The sequence below is a fragment of the Falco peregrinus genome, chromosome 11 (assembly GCF_023634155.1).
Source record: "Falco peregrinus isolate bFalPer1 chromosome 11, bFalPer1.pri, whole genome shotgun sequence".
NCBI classification, from domain to species: Eukaryota; Metazoa; Chordata; class Aves; order Falconiformes; family Falconidae; genus Falco; species Falco peregrinus.
In genome coordinates, this window is record NC_073731.1 from 24,930,118 (window position 1) to 24,942,226 (window position 12,109).

Below are 12,109 nucleotides of genomic sequence, written 5' to 3' on the forward strand. Positions count from 1 at the left end.
GAGGGCTTTTCTAGCAATACCGCATAAAATTGTGTTCAATGTTGCTTCATTTGCAGTTCTGGTGTTCTGGCCTTTTTCAGTAAGGAGCTGGACCTCTACACATCCTGTGGGTTTAGTCGGCTATAATGCTAATTCTTCAGGTCTTTGAAAGGTCAAACAAAAGCCCTTCCTCTTAGGTGCATGCTGTAACAGTCACAAATTTTGGAAGACATCTGTCAGTGTAACACTGCTGGCTTTGTTTAAGCTACAGCAGTTTCTCCTCATTAGCTGTTTGGTTGCGAAGGTGCAGAAGCTGCCATACTTAGTAAGAATATATTCTACATAAGCACATGCATACGGAAGGAAGTGCATTGCGATTAAGGTGTTCTAAATGAGGGGCTGGGGTTGAATTCTGCTGGCTGATGCAGTGTCGTTTGTTTAACTTTCCTATCGCATTTCCCTGTTTCCTATGTGAAGAAAATGCCTTGGGGCCTATTAATGGATACTTAAAATACATAGTACTATTCTGTCTGTTTCTACAGATGTCTCGCGTACAAACCTTTCTTTGTACCTGCTTATGTGCCAGATACGATGAGGAGCGACTTGCAAATTTTCAGTCTTCAGCATTGAAATCTGTGGTAGGACAGTGGATTTAGATTTTCCTAACAAAGGCGGAGGGGAAGGGGTTTGAACTGTGTGTGTGCTGCAGGATAAAAAATATACATACAAAATGGCAGGGAGACCCATCCTAACAACTGGCAATGGTTGTGTTATCCCTAGTCTATTCATCTGGTATATATTGTAGCGTAATTCTTTGAGGAGAACTCAAAGCTAACAGCAGAAATGTTTAGATTTTCAAGCTGTTTTGAGTGTTAAACATATTAGATATCTGAGGAGACATTAGTTTGTGGCCTGATATTTATTATCACAAATGAAGGCACACACCCAAAATATCAAGTGGCAAAACCACAGAAGTTTGACATATGGTTATCCCGGCTTCTGAGGGCTAGACATCTGTGGAGCTGTTCAGTGAGAGCTGGCATCTCATTAGTGCAACACAAAAATATACTACAATGAATTTTGAGTCTACAAAGCAGCATAATACATAACCTGGCATTGCTTTCTTTCTACAGAGTTTAGTTACTTTGTGTGAAAAAATAATATCTGCACCCTTAAATCTGCAGTCACTCTCTGGTTTGCTATCACCATCCCTGTCCGAGATCAAAGTTTTTGAAAATAATCTAGTTTTTTCACAGGAACTACAACATCCCAAGATGATTTTTGAAGTTTTTTATATACTTCAGAACAATTTTAGAATACTTGGGTGTTTGTGATTTTATTTGTGCATTTTTGATGTAATGTTTTGATTAAAACACTGAAGTATTACCTGTGTATTTAAGAAAAACATGGAATATATCAATATTGCTAAAAATATCTTGAGCTTCCATTTCATCTAAAGTGCATAGTGGAACTTTTTGCCTGTAAGTGGAGCACATTTCTTGCCTTTTAAGACAAGTAATACTCAGATTTGTATGTATATTGAATAGGTTTTTAATTTTGATACTGTGTCTTGCCTTTGCCATGTCATTTGGTTGTGCCATATGCAGAGAAACTCCTAGAATAATTTAAATTGGTTAACTACCTCTGAAAAAGAAACAAGGTCAGGACAGTTATGGCAGGTGGGAGCGGTATATTTTAACTCTAGCCACTGGGCAGCTGATTGATTTCACAAGTTTTGTTGACTAGCAATTCAAAAGAAGAGCAAAACCCTCTTTGGCCCAGACACCTTCCAGTCTCCTCTCTCAGCTGTGGGATTAGCTGTCCTGCCCGCTTTCAGGAGCGTTCCTCCTCCTTGATAGCTACTGAGAACAACCTCCAGTGGCTTTTCCTCGCTGTCGGAGTACTCGGTATGTTCTGCCTGCTCCCATGAATATCTCTGCTTAAGCAAAGCTGTGCTGCTGCCCTTCATTCCAGAGAGCATGAATCATCTCAACTTTGTATATTTCTGTACCTATCTATATAAAGCCAATAAGGATGGGGTGGTTCCAGTTTTGTTAGGCTTCAAGCCAACTCCAGAGTATGTAGAGTTTAATATTCTATGGATTGCATGCAAAGCAACAAAGCTTTGTTTAATAAGAGAAGGCACAGGGTCAGTTCTTCCCCATGTCTCTTACCCTCTGGTCTAATTTCACATTAATTGTGCTAACTTTTTTCAGCAAAGGAAAGCATGAGTTGGGATATGAATAAGAAAAGAAATAAGCACAACAAACAACCCCAAAAAACTATCTTCTCCCTGCTTTTCTTCAGCCTGCTCTTAGGGAAACGCTTTGGGAGTGGTGGTAGAATGTCCTTGTGCCTGATGCTACTGCACCACAGCATCTTCCCTGCTAAAAAGAGGGAGGGGAGAGCTCCTGTTCTGCAGCTGTGAGGCAGGTTCTCCTGGGCTCACGAGCAGAGCAGAACAAAAGAGCTGGAAGCTGCTTCCTGCTGGAGACAGGGCTTTTTTTTTGGTGTGTGTTTTGTTGTAAAGAGAGAAATGACTTGTTTGGAGGCCATAAAAGTGTTTTGACTATGTGATGCTTCCAGAAGAAGGTGGTCTGTAAAGCTGCATCTGTTCAGAGCTGGCTCAGTAGCTGTCTCCAGGGAGGAAGGCAGAAGTCATCTGGCACACAACGCTCTGCACAACTTCAAATGACAAACTCATCGTTCTTACGAAATGAGTCCTGGCACAGTTAATATCCACACAGAGCAGTCATCAATGTTGTTCACTTCCAATCCCTGCAAATTGCTCAATGATTTCTTCAAGACTTGCTGAAGTAAGGAGTAAGAGGGCCAGGAGAAGGCTTGAGGTAATTAGGACTATTAGGATCTTGTTAAGCAGATAGGATCCTGGCGCTATAATGAGATGTTAAACTTAGACACTAGAACCTCGGTGGCAGACACTGGAGACTGGACTAATTCTTGGTTAACAGATGGTGGAAGACTCTTTATTTACTGGTGTTCTAAAGCTGTGGGTTTTAACCTCTTGTCAGCGTGTAAATCTCAAAGGTTTCATCTCTGTAGGTGGTTTAGGAGATAAGGGCTTTTCCTTAATCATTCTTTTCAGGACTGATAGGGGGTGGCTGATATTTCTTGGACAAAGCATTTTTGTCTTCAAATGCATCTTTTTAATTGCTATTCTTTCTTACTGGGTACGTTGGAATAAAACTCCAACCCATCTGTATAGCTTCAACACCAGAGATGCTTGTGCTTGTGTAGTGCTTCATCCTTTGGAACGATTTCTTTTTGTTAAATCATGGGTTTAATTGGTTGGATATCAAATTGTAAAATTAATTAGGACACTTTCATCAAGCCTTCAGGTGTGACCCCATGAGCACAAATGGCTTCCAAGAGGCACTTTGGAAAGGGCATTTTAGGATTAGTCATAAAAAAGCATTATTTCTTCATGGTGCCTCAGTTGTTTCAATAGCCCATTCTCTCATACCAGTAAGTGAACCTTTTGAGCATTATTTTGCAACACTTCCTCAGTGTTTCTTAATTCTGTTTTCAGTGTGTGTGGTGGTAATTGTGAACTGCCAACCAGGATCAGACTTGCATTGGGGTTTGATACCACTAGGATTTCTTACAGACATATATGTCCCCAAAAGTAGCTAAATAGTTAATAGAAATAGTTCATTTAAGAGATACACTTATCAAAACTTAACATGTCATTTCAAAATGGTTAAATATACAACCTGCTGATGTTATGTACTAATCAGATCTTTAAATCATGTGTACGACAGGCATGTGTCAGTAGTAGAAGGTAACAGAAGGATGTTTGCTGTAGTTCTAAAACCTGTTTGAAGTACTTAAGGATTCCACTAGCCCTTTACGAGCCCTTTATAAACACATTATGAATGTAATCTTGGAGATTGTGACCGAGAGCCCATGGCTATTCGGTCGCTTCTGTTGCTTTGAACTTTGTTTTTGTATCCCGGTGAAGAAGGACGTTCCCATTATTGTTCAGAACAGAAATACATACAAGTGTTGCTTGATCCGAGCAAAATGGTAGCGAGAAGCTTTCTTGATTGTGTGGGTGTTTGCATTGACTGTTGGGTTGTGTGTGGTTTATCTACAGAGGATTTGCTTTGCTTTTCAAGGGACCCATAAATTGCAGGGCTTGTGGGCAATGCTGTGTTACTAGAGTAGGAAGTTGTGGGTAGAAATGCAGGTATCGACAGTCCTGGTCTTCATTCCCAGCCCTGCCAATGGCAGAGATTCCTTGGAGTATGGTCTTGAGGCAGCCTCATCCTTAGGGTACCCTGTGTCTAGGGAGAGGTACCCGTCTGCATCCCCTTCAGGAAGGGTGCCTGACTTCAGGCGTCCGAACGAAAGCTGTTAGCAGAGGGCTGAGTACCTGAGCTTACTGCTTTTGGTAATTGAGACTTTGACATATCTACCCATAACATCCATACAGTCAGCACCTCCCAGTGCTCCTTGGAGACGAGGGGCGATCAGAACCACGTTGTTCGCCTTTCCACCATGGTGTAGGTCTGCTTCCTCTGTTGTAATCCCAGTGAGCTGCAAAAGAGTTTAAGGTTGGTAAGTAAAGGATGGCACACAGCTACCTGTTGGTAACAGTAGTGTAGGTTTGTATATAGTTGGTTTTTAGGCGAGTGAGATACTGGATGGTATCTGTTGAAATCTTATGTGCTTATGAAAGAAAAATATTTTGTTACTGAGAAAAGGCTTCAGAGAATTTTCAAGTGGGTGTCACTTCAAGATAATAGAAAAAGACTGGAAAAAAAAAAAAAATTCAGAACCTTCAGGCAAGATCCTCAATTTGAGGGCTCGTTGCTCTGACAAAACAATGTATTAGACTTAAATATAAATACACTTCCAGTAAGAACATCGAGCAAACAAATCCAGCTTGAAGGGATGAAATACTGACATTCGTTCTTGTGGACTGTGAGCAAAGGGACGGTCGGGCCTCACAAGATGTGGAACACCTTTCTGACGTGGTGCCAGCGCATTCAGTGCGTCAGATCAGGACTGCTGGTGCCACTGCTCTTCTCTCCATCTGCTATGTTTTGCCCTTTTAACTGATGGAACATTCCTTTTAAATTTTGGTGTTATTACCTAGAGTTAAAGCAGAAGTGAAATACATCGGGGTTTTTTTTAAAGACGACTGTTCAGGTAAGAAGGAAAGTTAATTACCTGTGTGTCTTTCTGTAATGTCAATATTGTGCTTACAAGAGACCGTTGTCTACAGTTCTCATTCCCTTCCGTTGCTGCCAAAGCATGTTGCTGGACCATCTGCCTTGTGATGAATTAACTTCATTTACTTCCTTAAGAGGCTGGAGTGGCGGGTCTGTGGACTCAGGTCCTTTATCTGAGATGGTGCTGGGTCTGACATCCGCACTGGCAGCCAGCGCGTAAGCTTTTCTAAGCTCTGACTTAGCTGCTAAGGAGGCAGATGCTCAAACAACGCTCACATTTGTAAGAGTAGCCGTTTCAGCTGTCAGTGTCCATGATGGAGAAGCTTAGAAGCTGATGTCCAGCAGACAGGTTGGGCTTTGATATGTTTAATGAAGATAGTTCTCCCATTCTTGGTATCTTGTTCTTAAATGTTGTTTGCACAGTGCCTTTCTCCTACTTTTCTAGAAAATGCAGAACTCTTTAAATTTGTGGAAAGACTGTGATTCTTTTGATCTTCCTTATGCTTGTAAACATCTTTGTCCTTAACCCATGGCCTGACTTGGATGACGGGGAGGTGCTCGCAGGTGGTCCTCCCGGAGAACACATCACTAAGCAGACTCCCAGTGCAAACCACTGGCCTGGGGGGGTTCGTGTGTGCTGCTGGAGTTGCAAAAAGGGGTGTTCGAAAAATTCTTCACCGTGGGGTGCAGCTGGACAAGGCACTGCGCTCAGCCCCATTGTGGGCTTGGCAGATGTGCAGGTGGGACTGCTCCTCAGCTTCTTGGGGGCAGCCTGGACCTGAGCTGGCGCCTCTGGCATAAATCAGGAAAGCACAGAGAATCTCTGGGTACAGGGCTTGAAAGCCCTGCTGCTGGGAAAGCTGAGCAGTTGTGTACATTTTTAGCAGAGCCCAGCTAAAAACCAGAAGAGTAGGTGTCTTTAACTGCAGTCCTGGCTAAAAGACTGTTGATCGAGGAGAGGTAGACATTGTCTTGCCATATGGGTGACCTCTTCTAGGTTATTTTGGAGCCGGATCTAGATGTGGCTGAAAATTGTCACTATCACAGAAATGGATCTTTCTGTTCTATTTCTAGATTGAGTCACCGAGCTCAAACCATCTGGCTGGCAGGGTGTAGTTTCACCAGCCATTCAAGAGCGCTGCTTTCATTGACCTCAGTAGCCAGGCTTAGAAAACGGGTTTAAAAATACGTAAGGCTGAGGGGCAACACTGAAGACCTTCCCCAGAGCTGGTTTGTTGAGTGCAGCACAAACGCTCGGTATTGCATGAGTTTTGATTTGTTTTCTCCTGAGGTAGTATGAAACAATGCATTGCTTTCTCTAAACTCTGTAGGATCATCTTGAACATGTGCTGCTTAAAAACCGTTAGGGAAAAACATTTCTGAAGCTGCATTAGCTTAGCATAACTTTTCTTTTGGGCAGACTGCACAGGCAGCTTGTGAAGACAGGACTCCAGAGCCAGGGCTTTTTGGTTTTTGTAGCTGCAGAATATGGCTTAAAATATGGCATTACTGGCTGGCCCCTTTTTGAAGTTGCTGCCAATTAATCTTGCTATATATGTAATCTTCTTAAAACTTCAGCAGTGCAATCTGGGTGCGTATTCTAACTTGAGTTACTTAATTTGTTGAATAAACTCCTATAGATGCTCTGGTAGGAATACAATATTTATAGTAGATAATTGTGTATACACACACACACCCCCCATAATAGATATCATTCGTGCGTTACTTAATGAGGTATAACCCAAATCGTCGCTGAGCAGTTCAGAAATAGAAGGCAACAGCTGTAATACTGAGAAAGAGATGCAGGTCAGGAGTTCAAACATTGAGATTAAAGGGATGACTTTCCCTCTACTGTCTTTACTTTGTCATACTTGCTGTAAGTAGATGTCAAGACCCTCTGATATATAAACCACTGCACTTAGATGTCTCCCTTTCTCATTTTTTTTTAATTATTTTTATTTTATTGTTAGTGAATCTGATCATTTTCCTCTGCAGATTTAACTCACTGACTTCAGTGGAAACAGGATTTCCTGTGGTGATTAAAACCACAGGTGCTAGGATTAAGGAAGTCCTTTTTTTGGTGGTACATAGACTAAAACTGGAATGATACAGAGAAGATTAGTGTGGCATCCCCGGCGCTGACAAGCAGATTTGGAAGAGCACATGAGGGGATCAGACTCTGGGAAGTGTGGCCGTGGGGGAACTTCTCTGGCATTCACAAAATTTTTATCAAGATTTCAGCCTTAACTGATGTAAAGATGGGAATTGGTTGTTGGAGGCAGAAGCCTGTTTGGACGCACCACAGATGTGTGCAGCCTTTATAGAAAACATGTAGATTTTTAGGATGGGTGGTTTAGACCCTTGATTGTGATGTTGCTTCCCTAATGTCCGGCCATGCTCTTGGGGGAGAGAGGGCGAATACTACAGGGATGCTATTTTGTGGGTTGTCAAATCCAAGCCATGGAAAATGTGGGTAATAACCTTAGCACTGAAATACTAACGGTCACCTTCTTTTCTGTTCCCATTTTTCCTCTTACCCGTAAGACTTCTTGGGGGGAGAGTTATTCTAAGGGACTCCTGTAATATCTCAGCACCTCCTGAATGTTCCCCTTCAAATTGTCATTGTGGCTTGAGGTGTCTTGGGATCAGATCTTGTCTAAAGTTGGGGGGTTTTGGTGGTTTTATTGGATTGGGTTTGTTGGGGGGTTTTTTGGTTGGTTTTTTTTTTTTTTTTTTTGCAAGGTGGGGTGGTGGTTTGTGTGGGTTTTTTGTAATTGCTTTCTAGATGTCCTTTATTAAGGTACAGTTTTAAACACACAGACCATACGCTGCTGTGTGGACGTTACAGCTAGCTGTAATACTGTGTTGGTGGAGGTGGTGCCGTTTTTCTGTAAGATCACAGAGGTGACACCTGAATGGCATTTTGGACCAGATCCTGTTGACTACTCTCTTGTGATTGTGTCCACTGAAGTTATTGAATCTACTTTTAGGAATGAGAACTTTTATTTTTTTATGTATGTGTATGTATGTATATAACAATGTATACTTATGAAATACATAAATGTGTGTGTATATCTATGAACATATATAGATACTTATAAAAACAAAAGTTCTCATTCCTACTATATATAATACATACTTGTTCCCATATATATAAATAAGTTCTCGTTCCTACAAATAGGTTCTCAATAGACATATATCAGAAACACACCTTTGCAAGTTGACAAGTAGTTACCTATGTATATGTATATACGGATAGCAGTCTTGCGTGTCAAACAGCGTGTTCTGTAGAGCAGCCTTTATCTTCTGGAGCGTGAGCGTTGCAGGAGTGGGCTGAGGTGGTGTGAAATGCAATCTTGGGGCAGCGGGGTTAGTAAGGTCAGCAGGATTTGCTCTCAAATTCATCCAGGCATTACTGCGCACACTAATGAAATGTGCAGCACAGAAGTATGGACTTCTACTTCACTAAGGATAATAAACAGTAAAATCTAAGGTTTTATTATGGTGTATATTACAATTTTCCATTATTTGTCATCTCTTTGCCTCACCTTTATTAGGTGCCACCTTGGCTGTACAAGTTGAACCTTCGTACATGTATTTTTATAAAAAGGAGAATTCAAAAGTTTTTTCCCTAGCACCCTGCATCAGAATAACTGAGATTCTACACAACCACAGTTACGGCTGCAGATTTCTGTGCGTGCCACAAAGAATTAATTGTGCAATCATCCTGCACTCGTCATCAGTGTGAGAGTTTACAGAAGTCACCTCTTAACTTTTAAAAGTTATTCCTCTTCCAACAATGTTCTTTAGTTTATGAAATGTGGCCAGCCACCTTACTTAATGACCTGGTCGTCAGCAGTTTTAGAAAGATTATTGCCTTTGTATTTCGCACAGCACATTTGCGTACAACCAAAACAATCTAAAAAGAAACCACGAATTGTAAAATCCTGACCACGTAATTTTTAAGTTAATAGGAAACACGAAACCTTTGCGTTTAGTGAAGTAACTTTCCAGGTGTCCCTGTTTTTCTAATAAACAGTTACTGTTTATTAAAAAAAAAAAATCAATATATAAAAAGACAGTATTGTATTGAATTAAAAGCTCCAAAACAGATAAGTTCTGTTCTTTCCCTGTATGCACGCTAAGGGCCCATTCCTGCTTTTTGACTTACAAAGCTTCCACTGACAGCAGCCCCACAGGGTAAGTCCCTTTCATAAAGGCACAGGGAGCAGATAAGTGTGAGCCGAGTTAAACTTTAGTGTCTGATAATCCCAGCTGCTTTTGAAACTAACAGGTAATCGTTAAATAAGAACGACTTTGGAATGAATAAAAAATAAAAAGCTTTTCAAGCTAACATGCAAAGCCATAACTGGGATGATTTTGACAGAGATGTCAGTCCTGAAAACTGAAGGTAGAATGTGGGAGCTGGATTACCTGTGCGGAAGGGCATGTGGTTTATCGAATTCTGATGATAGTGCTCTTCACCCAGCTTTGCAGAGTGCGCACAGTTTGGCTGTTGTCATTTCTGACTTTTTTTGCTTGCCTCTTCTGCGCGTTGCTCACTTCAGCAAGGTAGAAAGGGTGCCCGTTCAGAGCCTAGTTTGCAGGACATCTATGGCAAAAACACCCTTAAACGTGCAGGGGAGAGATTTTAGACAGAAGATGAGGTGTATCAGGATGTATATAATGGTGCATATGTTCCAGATATTTTCCCTTCACAAAGTGGAAAGTTGGTTTTTAACGAGTGTCGCTGTGTATTTGAATGATTTGGCCAGCAAGACGGTTGTCCCTTCCTGAGGCGAACCGGAGCAGCTCAGGCACGTGTGATGGACCTTCTGCAGCTGCTGGGGATTGAGCTCACGTGGCTGAGGCTTTTGCAAGGGAGAAGCCGAAGCCTGTCTCTGCGGCTGCACCCGGGAAGTTCTGCCTGGCAAAAACATCACCGTGGTGACACCAGAAGGTTTTAGGGAATGGAGCTTTCTTGCAGCGGTGAGGCAGAGACCTGCACCCGGGTAAGCCTGACACCCTGTGCCACACTAAAAGGGTCAGAAGAGAAGCAAATGGGTCCTCTTGAATGAGAGCAGAACTGAGATTTATTTTAGTTCTGTTCTTCTTCTTCGCTGGTCTGAAAGACGCTGAGGAAACATTGCCAAGTCAGAAGGAATCTCAGCAACTTTCAAAATCTAGTCAGACTGGTTTGCTGTCAGCCCAGCTGGATCTCTGGCCGGCATTCCTGGAGGGCTCCTCCGGAGCTTGGACCTCCAGTGCCTTTGGTGGCATGGGCAGCCTGGCCAGCCGGGCACACAGCACGGGGGGGTTTGCTGGCCTCCAGCGGGGCATCTCTAAGGCTCCCGGATTTGTCAAAGACACTGCAAGGTTGGGTACGTGGGGGCTTTTTCTCCAAACTGGAATAAAAATAAACTTGGAAGAATCAAACCACTGTGCCATCTGGCAGGGCTGTGTCTACGGCAGAGGGATGGTGGGAGGTTTCCTGCAGAAGGAGGGTGTCAGCACTGTCCCCGCAGCTGCTCTGAAGCCCCCGAGGCAAGTGATGGGCAGTGCATTGATGGCAGTAAAGTGTTAGAGGGCCATAGATGCTGCGTAAGGAATTTCTCCATGGTTTCATCTGTAGCTTTTGGAAGAAATACTTCTAAAGAAAAAGGTTATTAAATTATTTGCGGTTGAGGTACCTCATGTAACAGAGCTGATTCCTCAGCTGGGTAGCAGCAGAGCTGTGAGATGTAACAGCTCGAGGAACTGTCCCCTTGGTTTTGCACAGGTGTGTTGCAGAAGTGAAACCAGCTGAGTCTACATGTTGAGCTTGCTTGTTTATTTGAGTCGTTCTGGAAACATTGCCATTCCTGACGCTGCAGCTGTGTTTTTGAGGTCAGCAGGAGCAGGACATCGACATGTACAGCAGTAAAAGCGTGGTGTTGTGGCAGAGATGTTTCATCTGGCCTTGCAGGAATTCATATGTGTAAGTGGAAAGCACCATTAACTCTTACATCAGGAGGGTGCAGTCTCAGTCGTGTCTGCAGTGCTGTGCCTACCCATGTGCTTGTAAAGAATGAAGAGTAAGTTTACTTTCAGAGCCTGTGTGTGTACACATAGCTGTGAAGAATATATGTTCTTAGTTCCTTCATCTCTCGGAGAATCTCATCTTTGCTGGTACCCGCAGCAGCACAGGGTGGGCTGGCCGGGCAGGTGCAAGGTTCCCCTACAGCAGAGACCTGCCAGCACAGCAGCGTGTAGCACCCCAGCACCCAGCCACAGCTGCTCGGGGGGAGCAGCTTTTCCATTGGGAAAGGAAACCACGCTTTTAATTTTGGGGCTGCCGTTGTCGAGCATCAGAAAAACATCCGAACGTTTTGCAGAAAGGAGGTGGTTCCTGAGATGCGGTCAGCCAGAGAAAGCCTGTGGTGGTGCTGGGCTGGTTTGTGCCTTACGTGATTCTCGTTGTGCTTCCAGATAGATGCCGGTCATCCTGTCGCACTTCTGTTACGTACCTTTACCTGTAATACCACAGGCACCGGCCCAGCTCTGCTTCTGAATGCCTGTGGCCCTTCGGGGCCCTCTCATATGTGTTTCTTCACCTCTGGAAACTAAGCAGAGGTTTTTCAGGAGCAGCCTTGTCCTACCTGGGGGGAGGGTGTGATTGGGAACTCCCAGCAAGTAAAACCTGTGCCGATTTAATTTAGATGGGAATACAGGGCTAACAGGGGTGAGGGTGAACAAAAAGGCTGCCTTATGAAGCGGGTGTAATGTGCAGGGGTGATAAACGGACCGTGAAAGGAAAGCTTTATGCCAGGAAGGTGAGGGATGCCCAGCGAAGTGATGTCCCCAGGGTGGAGGAGGGTGGCTGTGCCCCCTGCAGCCCCCTGGACTGGGCACGATGGAGCCGGTGCTCGTGGCTGCAGCCAAAGGCGGCAGCG